The following is a 17,831-nucleotide window of genomic DNA, read 5'->3' as shown; positions in this document are numbered from 1 at the left end:
TCCCCAAATTAAAATGGCTTTTGTGTTGGTTTCTTAGGGCTGCCGTAACAAAGTACCACAAACTAGGTGTCTTAAAATGACAGGCATTTATTCTTTCACAGTTCTGGGGATGAGAAGTCTGAAATCAAGGTGTTGGCAAGGCCAGCCACCCTCTGAAACCAGTAGAGGAGAACCTTTTATTGCTTCTTCCAGCTTTTGGTGTTTGCTGCCAATCTTGGCATTCTTTGGCTTGTAGATGCCTCACTCCAGTCTCTGCCTCCCTGGTTGCATGGCCATCTTCTTCCTGCGTGTCTCCCTTATGAGTACAACAGTTATGTTGGATCAGGGCCCACTCTAATTCAGAATGATCTCATTTTAACTTGATTTTTCAGATTACATGTGCAAAGACTCTTTTCAAATAAGATGACATTCCGAGGTACTATGAGTGAGGACTTTAACAGATTTTGGGGAGAACATGATTCAACCCTTAACAGCTAAATTGTTGCCTAACTGTAAAACTAATACATGCTTGTTGTAAAAAAGAGGGGTATAAAGAAGAAATTAAAAATCATCCAGATTCCTCCCACCAAAAATAACCATGTTAACAATTCGGTGAAAGTCTTCAAATATATCTCAAAACAAATGTTGTTTTTCTTACATCAGCAGAAATAAGTCAAGTTCAAGGACAGAAGCAGTTAAAGATGTCTACAGTTTTGTGTAGATTATAACAAATGATGCTGTGATGTGTTTTTTTGTTTCTCTTTTTAGTCGCACTTGTGCAATTACTTCTTTAGGATACATGCTTAGAAATACAATGTCTGTGTAGAAGAAAAATATGCATTTTTATGCATAGTATCAAGTTATCCTCTAGAAAGAATGGAGTAACTCCATTCCCACCAATAATGCATAAGAACTCTTGTTTATCCTGCCTTCTTTGTCCTGTAGATTACAAGTATTAGTATGATATATGTTAAAAACTTTAAATTTATGAATATTTCTATGTTCTCCTATATGAAATTTTAAACCATGATATTTCTTTATTCTTAGGTAATAAACATGAATGCATTTTTTTTTTCCCTTGAGATGGAGTCTGACTCTCTCGCCCAGACTGGAGTGCAGTGGCGCCATCTCGGCTCACTGCAAGCTCTGCCCCCTGGGTTCACGCCATTCTCCTGCTTCAGCCTCCTGAGTAGCTGGGACTACAGGCGCCCGCCACCACGCCTGGCTATTTTTTTTTTTTTTTTTTTGTATTTTTAATAGAGATGGGGTTTCACCATGTTAGCCAGGATGGTCTCGATCTCCTGAACTCGTGATCCGCGCCTGGGCCTTCCAAAGTGCTGGGATTACAGGCGTGAGCCACCGTGCCCGGCCCGAATCTATAATTTTAATCTAGTATTTTCACACTTAAATAAATTTCTAATTCTGACCCATCCACAACATGTTTTTAATACAGGGTATGGAATTGCAATCCAGAGATTCAGAACGAACTGAGTTTTATTTCTTTATTAAGTCACTCTAAAAATTATATTGTTTGGGAATGTGGATGAGAAATTTAGTGTGTTTCCTGTTTGCCTTTCCAAGAGATCAGGTTTATTTAATAAAAGGCCTTGTACTAATTCACAGAAAAATGCATACTCTTCAAAAAGTAATCAGGGACATAATGTTGAGCCATGGTAATAAGCAGTACTTTTAGCTTCCGTACTCATAATTGAATTTATCAGCATTCTTGCTGTAACTAAACCCTTTTCTCTCCCATTCAGCCTATGAGGTTGTAAGAAAGCAAATGACATTATAGGGTTAATCTTGACTCCATTTTAATGTGTTTTCTTTAAATTGCAATCGTGGCACACTTGGGCCTCTTGATTATCAGCAGTTCAAATTATTTGCCAACCATCTTTCAACTCTTTAGAATGGGCTTCATGTTAAGACCCCTGGTTTAGAGAGGCACTAATATTTTTTTTTATAGCAGAAAAGCATAAGCTCAGAGAGAAGTATTCTTTCCCCAGAGAAAATCTGTAACGAGTTATATGAGAGGCTCCAAATCCAGCTTACTGAAACAAGGACTGTTTCCAGACAAAATGAAGACAATATCCCTGCATATCTCTTTCCCTGATCCTTCACGTGGATTCACTATTGAAGAACACTTGCTCCCAAAATACACTCTTCTTCACACTGGCCTTTTACTGCTAACTTTGTATTGAATTGGTGGGTGATTCTGTCTATTATTTCGACCTCATTGACGTGTGTTCAAGGAGAGGTAGCCCCAACACCTTGTCTCAAGTGGATGACATTTCCTGTCAGTAACTTGCTATTTAGCTACAGAGACCAGCCTCCTCATCCTTATCTCTTTAAAGGAGTAAATGAATACAAATTAAAGTTTTAATCTCAGACTGTAACATCAATGGTATTTTCACTACAAGTAGTTCCATAATGGTCTCATTACTGCTCCTAAGTGCAATACGCTGAGACGTCTAAATTGCCGAATTACCACTACATATATTCTTTGAGAAAAGGTATCCAGGTAACCATGGCAATTGTGTCTCCAGGCAGGATGGGAGTGGGGTGGGAAACTATTTCATTAATTGAAGGGAAGAGACTGAAAAGAGATTTTCAAGCTTTAGATCAGAGAGTGAAAAAAAGAAAAGGTAGATCTCACAACCTTATTTTGTTTTCATTATTAGATTACGCAACCCAGGGAAACTCCAAACGATTTGAAAGGTTCCGAGAAATCGTAAGATTAAATAACAGCAGCATTCTTAGCCTTTCCACATTATTACAGTGGTTGACCTGTACCAGATTTTATTTGGTTGGGTTTTATATAGTTTGATTGAAACTCGATATAGCTCCTGAGAAAGCAGAATTGTGTCCCACGATTTAAAGAGAGAGAGAGAGAAAAAAAAAAAGGAAGAATACTCACAGGAGTGGGAAGACTGTGTAGGTGGTATAAGAGCTCTATTTATTTCAAGTTGATAGCACCTGAAAAGGCTGATTTTATCAGTAAAATTCATTTGCAACCTTTCTTCCCTGCCCTCCCTCCACCCTTGGTAGTCCTCAACCTTTAAAACAATTTATTAAAGGTAAAGAAATACTGTGATGAAAAGAGGGCATCTGGAAAATAGAGAAGAAAAAAACAAATGTCTGATCTAGTCTCTCAGAAGAGTCTAATAGTTTGTTTTCATTGAAAAGGTATTGCAAATTAGTGATTAGATCAGCTTCTGTTATTTAACCAAAGATGCCCTCTTGTAATTTACTGTGTTGACTCTTTGACAAATATGTTCTAACTTAAGATTTGCAAAAACCTCATTTACACAGATAGATAAATTGACTTCTAGTACACATTGGCCATAGTTGTGGACTTATTTTTCAAATTAGGCCAACATACAGCACTTCAGTGACCCATTAAATCTCTGTAACTCCTGATGAATACCTGCTTTGTACTCCCCACACACTATACTATCCAGCTAATTCAGGAAGAAAAATAGAAGACATTAGGTGGAACTATTACCAAACAGGGAAGTGAAGACTTGGGTATGTTCTTCAGGTTCCTTCCTCAAAGTTTAAATCCACTTTTTGTCAATCACTGGGAGAGGTAATGCAGGAAATTTTATTTACAGAAATGAGGAAAGCAACCTAAAACTGGGTGGATAATTATTAACCAAATGGATTTTATTTTATAACAAACATTTCTTTTCTGCCAAACAGATTTTTATCTTGGAAAGTAAATACTTTTCCAGAATTGGGCCAGAAATCATGGTCTGAATTGTAATAGTCATTTGGTCACTGTCCAAGTCCAAAATATTGACTACCTTGCTTCCCACTGCAACCCAGAGGCTTTTTGTAACAAGGAGCTAAAGGTATGCTGCTATAGCAGCTGCTGCTGATGTTTTTTAAGGGCTGTGTGCCCAGGGTGCACCCACTGGAGAGGCAATTGTAAATAAAAATAGCAATTTGTTTTCCTAAAGTTTAGAGGACAGTGGGGGAAAGCATTTTCAGCCTTGTCATCAGGGATAACATGGTTTTATATTGTGCGCACATGAGTCTAATTTTTGAAGACAGACAATCATTGTGTAAGGCAATTTGATTTGAGAACGAATGTTACTGATGGTATGCAAGAAGAGCCATTGTTTTCAGGAATGAGCTGAGATGTGTGTCAGATCTGTCTAATAGCCAGGTGTTACTATGGACCCCTGCCTAATGGTCAGTGTGTCATCAGCTGCTGGCAACTCTTACCTTATAAAGACAAATACTGGGATTGTGCAGAGCCTGAAGGGTGACCAGAGGCTGAGTGAGATTTCTTACATTTGGGCTGTTGATTCTAATTCACAATTTAGTTTCTGAGCCAAGCCAGCCATTAGTCACGTGAATTCTATAAAGTGATTTATCTAAAATCTCTTTATCCCTGCGTTCCCTTTTAGACACTGTACCGCTTAAGCAATAGCCTTACACAAAAGGACATACAATTAGCTAGTAGCACGTGTAGCCCAACTACCCCTGTGCACACTTAAGCAATCAACTTGTAACAGTACCAGATGCAGAGAGACAAGTCTTCTTTTCCCATCTTTCAAAGGTGGCTCTGATATCTGTCTTCCCCCTGTCCCCCCCCCCCACTGCTTGGAGTATGATAGGACACCAACAAGAGCTCACTTGCCAAGTGATGCTTGAATTCATGGTAATTGCTCCTCCTTCCCAGTTCTGGGGTGTAAGTGAGAGTCTCTCATTGCAAGTTTCATTTTCAAAAGGCAGTGCAATCAATAGTGTTACTTTTCTGAGCCCCAAGTCTGTTGCTTAGTCTCAGCATCTCCAATGACTGTGGGTCTATTAGCATAAGCTAGAACTGTAAGTGGTGAATATTTTTATTATCTAAAATTACACTAGAACTGTTAGGCCAAAAGATTACAATTTGTCACTGAATGTGGATGTATGGAGAATTGTATGTAGAGTATATAAAATCTTTTCTATGTCTAATTTGCATTGCAAATTGAGAAGCTAACCAGAGGTCTTGAGGAAATAACATAAATAAAACATGGCTTCACTACTGTAAATGCTCAATTCATGTCAGAGGAGGCCAAAGCCATTACAGAAGGATTGTTTCCATCTAAACAATTCCCATCTCACATGCTTCCCCTTGAAAGTGGCTGCCAATAGGACGGGAATTGGGTGGATGGGGTGGGGGTGGGGGTATCTGTTTAGACAGCTTTAAAAAATACTCAACAGAGAAAGCCTGAGAGAGTGTTCCTCAAGAAAGTCAAAGTCAAGGCTCAGTGCTGCATCTTGTTTTATGTTGAACATCCTCACAACTGAAGGAAAGACAGCAACCTGCTCTTCAGTTTCAGCCCCAAAGAATCAGAGATCCACACAAAGTTGGTAACCAGACAAAGCTCATTACTAAATGTTCAGGAAAAAAATCCATAATATGAGGCAGATGCCTGGGTTAGTTTACAGACAACATTCAAGATCTCTCAAAATATGAACTTCAACTTCAGTGGATATTTGTTATATTTCTGCACAGCATTTATGCTCTCTTCTTGTGACAACAGCACCCCAATTCTACTTTGGGGTATAACTCTTCTTTATTCTGCCTGCATGTGCTTTGCGCCTACTTCATAATTTCCAAAGGCAGAACGTGTGGTTTAGACATCTGTGCATTCTGTCCTCTAGTGATTGGATTGGGATCAACAGGGACCACTATGTGACTCATATTTGGTCAATCAGTGTCAATGAAATTCATTTCCTGTTTTCTCTGGAACTGTTGGAGAAGTGGACTGTCTCAGTGGCTGAGCTTGGTGCTTTGTGTAATGAGATGATTGAGGCTTGGAGCTGCAGCCAGAGAACAGAGCCAATGGGACAGAAGCCAAGTTGAGAGGCCAGAAGAAAGACACAAGGTGCCTAGCTAAACACATGGTTCAAAGCCTTATATACCTGGGGCCAGCCCTATTTTGTGACTCTGTTTGATGAGGCAATACATTCTCTTGTGGCTCAAATCACTTTGGATCAGACTTTCTGTGAGAGATCTAATGGCTATATGCACCTTCCTCACCACTGTCCTTTCACATCTGACCATCTACCACTTCCTTCTTTGGCGCTGCTGTAAGTGAGCTTGGCTTAGCCACGCAACCCTGTGTTCTCATGAGTCCATGCCTTTGCTTATACTATCACTTCACAAGGAATGCCCTTGCATTCTCTTCTTTTCCTCAAGGCCAAATCCCACTAATCACCTTTCATGTTCAACCCAATCACCTTCTCTGTAAAGGCATTCCTAATGAAGTGGTGGCATAAGCAAAGGCATGCACTCATGAGAACACAGGGTTGTGTGGCTAAGCCAAGTTCTCTTCCTTCATATTTTTCCCCTACTCCCCTCAAGGCAAAATTTAAAACTTCCCATGCTGTGTTAATATAACCATTTCCCTTACCTTATACAGCCTTAACACTTTACACAAATACTTTTTGAGACTGTCCATCTCTCCCATGAGGCTTTAAGATTGAGGACTATGTTTATTCAACATTCAGAGGCAGGAAACATTGTTAAGGGCATGAGTTGTCTTTGGATGCAGACTGTCTAGGTTTAAACACTGGCTCTGCTACTTCCTAGGGTCTTTGGCTTAAATATATTACCTATTCTGTCTGTGCCTTCGTTTCCTCATTTATACAACGAGGGATAATGTTAATACCTATTTGTCTTATAGGTTAGTTGGGAGGATAAAATGACTTAATGCATGTGAAGTCCTTGGTACTGTTTCTGGAAGATGGTAAGATTTCAATAAATATTAGCTATTATTATTATATTTCTAGTTTCTAATAATGCCTGATGTAGGTACACAGAAATATAAATGCAACAATGAAAAGAAGGCTCAAATTCTTTAAGTCTTATATATGAAGTAGAGAACAAAGGGAAAAAAAGAAATAACTTAATCTTTATAATTTTGTTTTCTTAAATTCATGTGTTCCTATGAGAAAACATGAATCATTAAAGATAATTTGGCTAATTTGGGGAGATTTGTTCATATTCATTCATTTGGTACAAAAACTTCTATTAAGAGGGCATTATGATTGGATGTGAGAGTTAAAATTAAGATAATATCCTTCCTTTCAAGAGGCTCATGGTTTGGTAGATACATTTGACAGGTAAGTAAGTAAGTACGATTGGGTGAATGTGTAACAACAGAAGTATGCACACATATGATGAGGGCATAGAGTGATGTTCCCTGAAACTGCTGTACATAAGACTCACCTAAGGACTTTGCTAAAAATCACAGAATCTCAGAAGGGGCACCCATGGAGCTTCTGAAACACTGGGTTTGGGGTCATGTATCTGTACTTGTAACAGAGCTTCATGGGTAATTCCTGGCCTAAAAGACAGGATAATAACTTTTTGCCTGAATAGGTCAAGGAATGCTACATGGTGAAGGTGATACATGTGCGAGGTACTTACAGATAATTAGGAATTTGCTAACATTTGACATGAGTGGTACTATTAAGCTTCAATAATAGGGTTTTTTTTGTTTTTGTTTTTGTTTTTACAGTCAACAAAGTGAAGAGACAACCAACAGAATGGGAGAAAATATTTGCAAACTATCTATCCAACAAGAGATTAATAACCAGAACTTATAAGGAGCTCAAACAACTCAACGGGAAAAAAATCTTAATAATTTGGTTTTAAAAATTGGCAAGAGCTCTGAATAGATATTTCTCCAAAGAAGACATACAAATGGCAAACAGGCAAATGTAGAAGCGCTCAATGTCACTGATCATCTGAGAAATGTGAATCCAAACTACAATGAGATATCATCTCACGTCAGTTAAAATAAAAACCAGTTAAAATGGTTTTTATCCAGACAGGCAATAACAAATGCCACTGAGGAAGTAGAGAAAAGGCAAGCCTCTTACATTCTTGGTGGGGATGTAAATTAGTACAACCACTATGTAGAACAGTATGTAGATTCCTAAAAAAAAACTAAAAATAGAGCTACCATGTCACCTGGCAATCCCACTGCTAGGTATATTCCCAAGGAAAGGAAATCAGTATATCAAAGAGCTATCTGGACTCCCATGTCTATTTCAGCACTATTCACAATATCCAAGATTTGGAAGCAACCTAAGTGTCCATCAACAGATGAATAAAGAAAACATGGTACCTATACACAATAAAATACCATTCAGCCATAAAAAAGAATGAGATTCTGTCATTTGCAACAACACGGATGGAACTGGAGTACATTATGTTAAGTAAAATAAGCCAGACACGGAAAGACAAGCAATTGAACTCATGGAGACAGAGAGTAGAATGATGGTCACCAGAGACTGGGAAGGGTAGTGGGGGTAGGAAGAGTGGGGATTAATGGGTCCAAAAATATAATTAGATAAAATAAGTAAGAGCTAGTATTTAATAGCACAACAGAATGATTACTGTCCACAATAATTTACTGTACTTTAAAAAATAGCTAAAAGTCTATAATTGGAAGGTTTGTAACACAAATAAATGATGAATGCTTGAGGTGATGGATGCTCCATTTATCCCGATGTGATTATTGTGTATTGTATGCCTGTATTAAAATATCTCATGTACCTCATAAATATATACACCTATAATGTACCTGTAAAAATTAAAAATAAAACATTTTAAAATCAGGCAATCAGGGAACTTTGAACATGATAGATAATTTATGATATTAAAGAAGTACTGTTAGCTTTTTAAAGCACCATTAAAAGGTGAATATCTTTGCTGATATCACTGCCAAAGACAGAGCACAGAGCCTGACAGTTGTTCCACTTATCCCAAAGAATGTCACATTTTTTAAAAAATTTTAAGTTTCAAGTTGGCAGCACAGTGAATCACCTGGAAAGCCCTTGAAATATGGTGACATTTGGGGCCCATCCCCTGAAGTTCAGGTTCAACTGCTCTGAGACAGGGCCAAACATCAGTACTTTTCCAAGTACTGACAGTTCTTTGTAATGCTTTTAAAAAGTAGTGACAATAAATATTCAGCCAAAGAATCACTGTTTAGGCTGTACATAGTATCCCTAGAAAGACTCTAAGTGCTGGACCTAACATCACAAGTTGTATGCTCCCAGACGCCAAGACAGACCAAGGCTCTTGCTTGAATAAATGTCAGAAGAGGGTGACTAAAGTCATGGTATAATTTCCAAGGTTTACATTGACAAATTAATGCTGTTAGCACAAAATATGATACAACAACATAGGTATGCCACTTACCAGGTAATTAACAGATTTATAAGACATATTTAATTCTTAGTGCCAAAAAATTTTAGACAATATGGATAAAACACTAAAGGGTGTAAATGCAGTCATCTTTCAATCCTGGTAGTGCAGTACTATGATGGTATATAACCTCAGGTAGAGATAAGGTCAAGCATCTAAATTTGAGATTTTTCATGATTGAAAGGCCCAGGCAAATGGCCCTTTGATATAAGGCCTCTACCTACCACTTGGCAGTTCTTCAAATTCACTCCTGGAGATGAACTCCAGATTTAAATAAAGCATTCTTTCTGAGAACGGGACTCTGGAATCTCTTTTTTGTTTGTTTGTTTGTTTTTTAATCTCAGCTTTATTGAGGTATAATGTATAATAGAATGTATAGATGTATGCATTTTAAGTGTACAAATGATGAGTTTGATGAGTTTTGATAATTATTATACCCAGGTAACCAGTAACCACCAACATGATTAAGATATAGAACATTTCCATTCCCCGTTGAAAGCTCCTTACACCTTTTTTATTTTTTAAATTAAGTTCCAGTGTGTATGTGCAGGATGTGCAGGTTTGTTACATAGGTAAATGTGTGCCATGGTGATTTGCTGCACCTATCAACCCATCACCTAGGTATTAAGCCCGGTATGCATTAGTTATTTTTCCTGATGCTCTCCCCCATCTCCCAACAGATCCCTCCCAATAGGCCCCAGTGTGTGTTTTTCTTCTCCTCGAGTTCATGTGTTCTCATTGTTCAGCTCTCACTTATAAGTGAGAACACGAGGCGTTTGGTTTTCCGTTCCCGTGTTAGTTTGCTGAGGATAATGACTTCAAGCTTCATCCATGTCCCTGCAAAGGACATGATCTCATTCCTTTTCATGGCTGCATAATATTGCATGGTATATATGTACCACATTTTTAAAATCCAGTCTATCATTGATGGGCATTTGGGTTGATTCCACGTCTTTGCTATTGTGAATAGTGCTGCAATGCACCTATGCATACATGTATCTTTATAATAGAATGTTTTATATACCTTTGAGTATATACCCAGTAATGGGATTGCTGGGTCAAATGGTATTTCTGGTTCTAAATCTTTATGGAATCGCCACAGTGTCTTCTATAATGGTTGAACTAATTTACATAGAATCTCTGTTTTTTTTTTTTTTTTTTTTTTTTCTAAATCTCCTCAGTGACTTAACAGAGCTGATCCACCCTGGCATTTGAGGATCAAGGAAATTTATAATCTTTAGCACTTTTGTAATGCTGAGATTCTACAAATAAAATTCTACCTATCTGAGTAAACTGAAAATACTATTATCATGATCTTCAATACCTTCCCATGGGAGTAAGGGAATAATTCTCCCTTTCTTTCTTGCACTATTGATTTTTCAAATTCTTTCTTTGGGGTGACCAAGTCTTTCATAATGATCACTTATTATTACAAACCAAGATAAACACCACCATAAAGTACCCCTGGTGATTTTTTTCTCCATTCATTCACTCTTTTTGACAGACAACAGCATCCTGATGGGGCACCTCTTTTCCATCACTGGGTGTGATCTTAGTGAGGCTGTCAATCAAGATGCCTTGCATGTGATCCAAGCTAAAATGATCACTTTGTCTCTCTCAAGACTTTGGACGTTGAGCTGAGCTACACAAGGATGGGGAAAAATGTTGGGGTCGATTAATTCCTGGAATAGCCTTCAGATGAGACTATCAATTAGAGACATAGACACCCTAGCTGCCCAGTTCCAACCCTTTCTCAGCTAGATTTTCAATGTGCTGAACTACCTATGTTCTGCCAACAATGTCCTGTTTTGCTAACTTTAGCCAGGATCAGTTTCTGTTGCTTACAACTGAAGAACTCTATAAGATACAATGTTATAAGCAAGGCAGTAATACCATCTGTATAGTCTGGAACTGCAGGATCTGGTCTGGTGATAAATTATTGCTAAGGTCGGTGGAAAGCATGAACGAGTGAGATTATGTGACTAACCTTGGCTGCTAGGTATGTGAGAGTTGTAAGCTTAAGGAAATGGGTGACCTGGATGGTTATCCACTTCAGACAAAATGTTAGAAAATGAATAGAAACAGCAGATGATAAGTGAGAGGGGTAGGGGACTAAAATAATGGTAAGTTTAGTCAGATAGTTGTAAAGTTTCAAAATAAAACCCACCTCTGAGGTTAACGGATAAAATATGTCAAAAATGATAAACAAGATTTAGAATCCCTGGCTTCACAAGCCAAAAGCCAAATGACTGATACTCAGTTACAAGCCCTCCTGCTAATCAAAACAGAGCACTGAGTTATTAACTAGAAAATGTAGTAAGAAATGCACATGAATCTGCATCTGAACAAAACTACTGATTGTGAATAAATCAGCAATATGACTTCTGATAAAGCATTTACTCTCCTCATTTGCTTGACCTGTAGCTGTTGCATTCAAAATACATACCCATATACTTACACAGACATATCTATATTTGCAATTTATAATATGTCTGAAATGTAATACTACAGTTCATTTGCAAGGGTGCTACCAAGGCATATGGAGTATAATTTTATCATCCAGGGCACAATGGATACACCAGCTCCAAACATAGAACTCACTGAGTTGCCATATATTACTATAGTACAAGCATTTTATTTCAAACTGATGGGAACCTCACATAAGTTAGGGGAGGAAAGGCAAAAATGAATTCAGAGGTGTTAGTGGAGTTGGTCCAATACTTGTTATTTAAGTGACAAAAATATATAAATGATACAAAATTGAATTTTCTAAATTGCCAGAAGAAAATGAATCCCACCAAGTGAAGAAGTGAATATAGCATAATGGCCAATGTTTATGGAATACTTAGCCTGTGTTAAACATTGTACTGAGCCTGTCAATAAACACAATCCCCATTAATTTTATAACAATCCCATGAAGTAGTTATTATTCCTATTTAACTGTTAAAAATTGGTTTCAGTGACTATTGGCTACTGAGGATGTGTACAATGCCAAACTCCCATGGAAGAATGCATACATCTAAGCACAAATGTGGATATTTTAATAAGACATTCAAAGTCAGAAAATAGGTAGAGATGTATGAAAAGAGAATTAGTAGCATCAACTAGTTTGGTTGCTCGCTAAGAAAGAACTAATGTCTCCAGTATTTCTAAATTGGGATATGAATATCTACTAATTGGTATCTGTGAGGTAGACTTGGGGGGCAGGTGTGCATGCAATTTGATTTTCCCTATAAATACCACATTGTGCCAGCATTTCCCTGTAGAAGACAGGATCACATAGTTTGGTTTTACCAAGAAAGATCTTTTTTTTTTTTTTTTTTTCAATTTGGGGAGCCATCAGAGCCAGTCTCTCTCCCTCCTCCGAACCTCACTCCTGGAAGGTGTTTTCTTGGTATTAGTTCTCCAGGACCTCAAAGTATATAAGGATACTTTAGTAAAACTACTGCCCTGCTAAAATGGAATGACTAACATTGAAATGATTCCCATGTCAGTTTTAAAATAGATCAGTTGGACCTCCAGAAAATGTATGAATTGAAAAGATGTGCTTCACTTAGAATAATAGTCTCCAATCTCATCCAGGTCAGGAATGGAAAACCAAACATTCCTGGGAGCTAATCTATGAGGATATAAAGGCATAAGAACGACACAGTGGACTTTGGGAACCCAGGGAGAAAAGGTGGGAAGGGGGTGAGGGATAAAAGACTACAAACAGGGTGCAGTATATACTGCTTGGGTGATGGGTGCACCAAATCTCACAAATCTCCACCAAAACACTTACTCATATAACCAAACACCACTGTTCCTCAATACCTATGAAAATAAAAAATTAAAAGAAAGGAAAGAGATCCCAGATTTTTAGAGAAACACACACACCAGTACATATGTGTGAGTATGTATATATATGTGTGTATGTGTATATATATGTGTGTGTGTGTATATATATGTTGAGTTGAGGGTATAGTGGCAATGATGCTATTGTTTCCTTCACTTAGTTCTTACCCCCAAAAGACCTATTTCTAATCAGTAAAATAAACCAGGTACAATCCCATAGTGTAGGCATTTCCAAACTTCACTGATCGTCAGAATAAAAATAGCCAGAGTTTCTTTGCATGCTTACTGTATAGGAAGAACCATGATGAATAACTTATCTGCCCAGTGGTCCTCCCAAGTAGGTGTAATTTCCCTCTTTCATAGATGAGGTAATAGACCCAGTCAGATTGAATTATTTGGCCATTAACTCATCTAGTGAGAGTGAAAACCATAATTTAAACCTAAGCAGTCTTTACCAAGAACTCATACTCTACCAATTGTGCTAAAATATAGTATACTATTGTTGGAGCCTGGGGAGCTGAATAATTAAAAGCCCCCAGATGATTCTTATGCATCCAGCTCAATACTGGTCCAAGAATCCACTGGTAAGTATTTGATGTGCATATAAATCACCTGCAGATTTTGTTAAATTATAAATATTGATTCATTAGGTCTGGGTGTGGGCCTGAGAATCTGGATTTCTGACAAGCTCCAGGTAATGTCAATGCTGTTGGTTCCTAGACTACATTTTGAATAGCAAGTCAATAGGGCACATTGTTCTGTAATGAAAACCATAAATTATGTCCCCAGATAAATTGGAAGCACTGAAGTATCAATTGTACAGTGTCTCCATACCCTAGTAGTACTAGACCCATAAAAAATTAAGCCATTCAAATAATGCTTGGTAAGTAATTCTCAAGAGAAGTGCTATTCTGACTCTTTTTAACATCCAACACAAGAAGAACTGGAATAAAGGGGCTTGCTTACTCTCAGAGTACAGGTGTCCTGATTTACTTCTGCGTGGAAGAGGTTACAGATTCTGTCCCTCTGTCTGGTCACTTGATAGGTTGTCATTAACAATAGTCTTCTTTCTATTACTTTTTTTTTTTTTCCCTAAGACAGAGTCTTGCTCTGTCACCCAGGGAGGAGTGCAGTGGCATGATCTCGTCTCACTGCAATCTCTACCTCCCAGGTTCAAGCAATTCTCCTGCCTCAGCCTCCCAAGTAACTGGGATTACAGATGCCCACCACTGTGCCGGCTAATTTTTGTAATTTTAGCAGAGACGGGGTTTCACCATGTTGGCCAGGCTGGTCTCGAACTCCTGACCTCAGGTGATCCGCCTGCCTCGGCCTCCCAAAGTGCTGGGATTACAGGTGTGAGCCACTGAGCCTGGCCCAATAGTCTTTTTTCTAAGGAATCTAAGAAAATATCTATGAAGGGATATCAACAAAGTCATTAGAAAGCAGAACAAAGGTAAAAGACACATGTTCTTCGGGATTAAAAAAATTAAGTGCAAAAAACCCCACAATTTTCTCCCATCAAAGTTCCATTTAATTTTTTTTCATATTAGTTATTACAAGGTTTTTGCATAATTCATTCTCTTATACACTTTAATCTCATGAATGGAAAAAACTTTGCTTGCATTCTTGACTCCCATGCTCTTTGTTCTCCTATCTGATTCCCAACTATGTGGAACTGTCATCACAGAAAAATAATTGCCCTGGTCACTCCCCAAAAAGCTTGCTCAAGATTTTATCCAATTCTGTTTGACCAAAGATTAGTCTTTTGATCTTGGGGAAAAATATATCCAACTCAGTCAGCCAGCTTTTGAAATAACTCAGGATATTGTCATCATGCATAGTTTAGAACCACTTCAAACTCAGAGTGCGCTCCATCTGTTTCCACAGGTTCCCCCCATGCCAAATATACAGACCAGCCATAGACTTGAGATTCTACCTCTTTCCAGAAGACAGTATGCATATGTATGTATATATCTGTCTTAGCCCATCTGGTCTACTATAACAAAGTACCATAGACTGAGTGCCTTAAACAACAAACATTTTACTTCTCACAGTTCTGAAGGCTGGGAAGTCCAAGATCAAGGGGCCAGCAGATTTGGTGTCTGATGCGGGGCCTCTTCCTAGTTTTCAGATGGCCATCTTTCATGTGTCCTTACATCTTTACATGGTGGAAAGAGCAAGGGAACTCTCTGGAGTCTCTCTTTTGAGGGCATTAATCCCATTTATTAGGGTTCTATCTTCATGGCCTCATCCCCTCCCAAAGGTCCATCTTTTAATACCATCACATTGGGGGTTAAGATTTCAGCATATGAATTTTGGAATATGTAAACATTCAGTCTATAGCCATATCCTAGAGTTCCTAATACATTTTGGAACTCAAATATTTTATTATTGGGAAGACATAAATCAGCAAGTCTTTCTCCAAGTAAAACATATTGCCCAATATTTTACCACTTGCAGTAAATATGTGCCTTGCCCTCTAGAGCTGTGAGCTTCAAAATGGAGTGGACATACGCTACCCAGGTGAGCCTTATTTAAAAATGCAGATTTCTAGATTCTATGCCCAGCAATTCTGATTTAGGAGTTCAACAGTCAGACTTAGAAACCTACGTTTGCATAAGCATCCCATGTGGTCTTGCTTTAGAAGCTCATAGTTCAGAATGAGAGACAGCCATGTAAACAAATAACTGCAATCCGACATGATAAATTGAATGACAGAAGTGTGTACCATGCATAGTGCTAGCTGTAAGCAGTGGGGGCACAGCAGGAATTTTACTTAGTCTAGAGAATGATGTTAGAGGGTTCCTCAAATAGTGTATTTAAGTTGAGCCTTGAGAGAGCAGGAAAAATTCAGCAGGCACCAGTTGATGCGATATAAGCAAATAAATACATCTTTATTAGCATGATTGTTGGATATAAAGTTAGGGGGCAGCGGGAGCAGGTATAGGCACCTGACACAAATGGTTATGTAGGTTGTACTCTACTCAGCTTTAGGGCACCAGTCACATCATGGTCATCACAGTTTTGTACATTTATTGCAATTACTTTCTGACCTATGGTAACACTGTATCTTGAAGAAATGGTCTCAGTTTCTAACTTGTGCGAAGACCAGTGGGCTAGTGGTAGATCTAGAGGAGTGGAAGTGGGAAGATCATATCCCTTGTTCACAGTTTACAGTCTCACACATATCACTTCACAGGGAACACAGGGAATCCTGCAGGAAGAAAATACTATAATTACAGCCTAGGTGTTGGCTGCACGTCAAAAAGATGTATCTGCTCAAAATATAAAGTGAACCTAGGACTGAGAGAAAAGGGTCAGATAATGAGGGAAGTAGGAAAATCTGAGTTGGAGGAGGATTATCAAACACCTATTTTTTTTTTTTTCTCCAAATGCTGGTGCCAAGACATTAATCATTAATCAAACAACCCATATCCAGTGTTCTTCAGATACAACAGCAAGCAGCCATTAATTGCAGATCTCCCGAAGGCCCCACCCTTTCAAATTCCAGGCACCATCTATGAAGAGAAGGAACTTTTATTTTCCCTTGAGGATGCTCAGCTGCCACTGTCTCTAGCCCTTATCTGGGTCCTTGGAGCCCTTTACTCTGAATTATCCTGATATTCATTCCAAAGTCTTCAATCCCAGAGAGATCTTTCCATTCCATTTTTGAAGGAAATATCACTAGTTGATCTGCCTCTGTGAGCACTTTCTGGGTATGGCATATTTTCCTTCTAAGGAAAGATGAGGAATCCATAAAATTAGTGTTGGCCATCTTACCTCTGTAACCACTTATTACTTTATTACCATAACTACCCCAAATAATATTTATTCATTACTCTTCATGTGCCAATTACACTAAATCTGTATTGTCATGATTTTCATTTCATCCTCACAAGATTTCCGTAATGTAGCCATTATTAAACCTCATTTAGAGAGAACATCAAGGTCCAGAGAGGTTATGTAACTTATCCTGAATCACGTAGTTAATAAACACTAGAGCCAGCATATAAACTCAAGACTGCCCAACTTGAAAGGCCATAGTATTAGTCAGTATATGATACTGCCTCCGACCTCTTTCCTTCAGATCATGAACTATATCACTACAATCTTCCGAGTGCCTTTGTGTGAACTTAGCTCTTTGTATGTATTAACCAATTTAAACCTCACAACAACCTTATGCAATGGGTTCTATTATTTCCATTTCAGAGATGAGAAAACTATGGCACAGAGAAATTAAATTATATGCCCAAGATCATCCAGTTAGTAAGTAGTTGGAGGTGGGATCCAAACAATTCAAAAAAGCTATTGAGATCTTATTTCACATTTTGTTCTTACATAGCAGCCTTAATCCAACCAAAGCCAACATTTTTAAGGTGTTTTAATAAATATCTAGGAAAATATACTGATACCCAGATTTACAATTTAGTTCAGAGGGAGAGTATAGTAGAAACCCAGAAATTTTAAGTCTAAAGTCTTTGCCTTCAAATATGATAGTCTTTGGAAACTAAATAAAATTTTATGGTAAATAATCAAAACCTGCCTACCTAACATGCCTTCTTGGCATTAATGTTTTCATTCAATTGTTCAGTGATGGATGTGTGTTTACTGAGTGTCTGAACCTTCAGGGACTGGGGAATCCAAGGGGATTGAGACATAATCCCTGCCTCCAAAAAGCTTACAGTCTGGTGGAGCCTCAGAAGGAAACAGTGATTGTAGTATAGGTATCAAGTGCATGATTAATTGGGAGCTCCGTGAAGGGACAGTCTCTGCCTTACTGTGCTTTATCTCCACCCAGCAC

The 17,831-nt window shown here is 38.2% G+C and overlaps 1 protein-coding gene across 4 annotated transcripts in view; it reads right to left on the bottom strand.

The window, feature by feature from the left end:
* PPP2R2B (protein phosphatase 2 regulatory subunit Bbeta) overlaps nt 1–17,831 on the bottom strand; it is a 484,529-nt gene that overhangs the window by 344,915 nt on the left and 121,783 nt on the right. The window lies entirely within an intron of this gene.

The sequence above is a fragment of the Chlorocebus sabaeus genome, chromosome 23, assembly GCF_047675955.1.
Source record: "Chlorocebus sabaeus isolate Y175 chromosome 23, mChlSab1.0.hap1, whole genome shotgun sequence".
Taxonomy (NCBI): Eukaryota; Metazoa; Chordata; class Mammalia; order Primates; family Cercopithecidae; genus Chlorocebus; species Chlorocebus sabaeus.
This window is presented reverse-complemented; position numbering and strand designations above follow the sequence as displayed.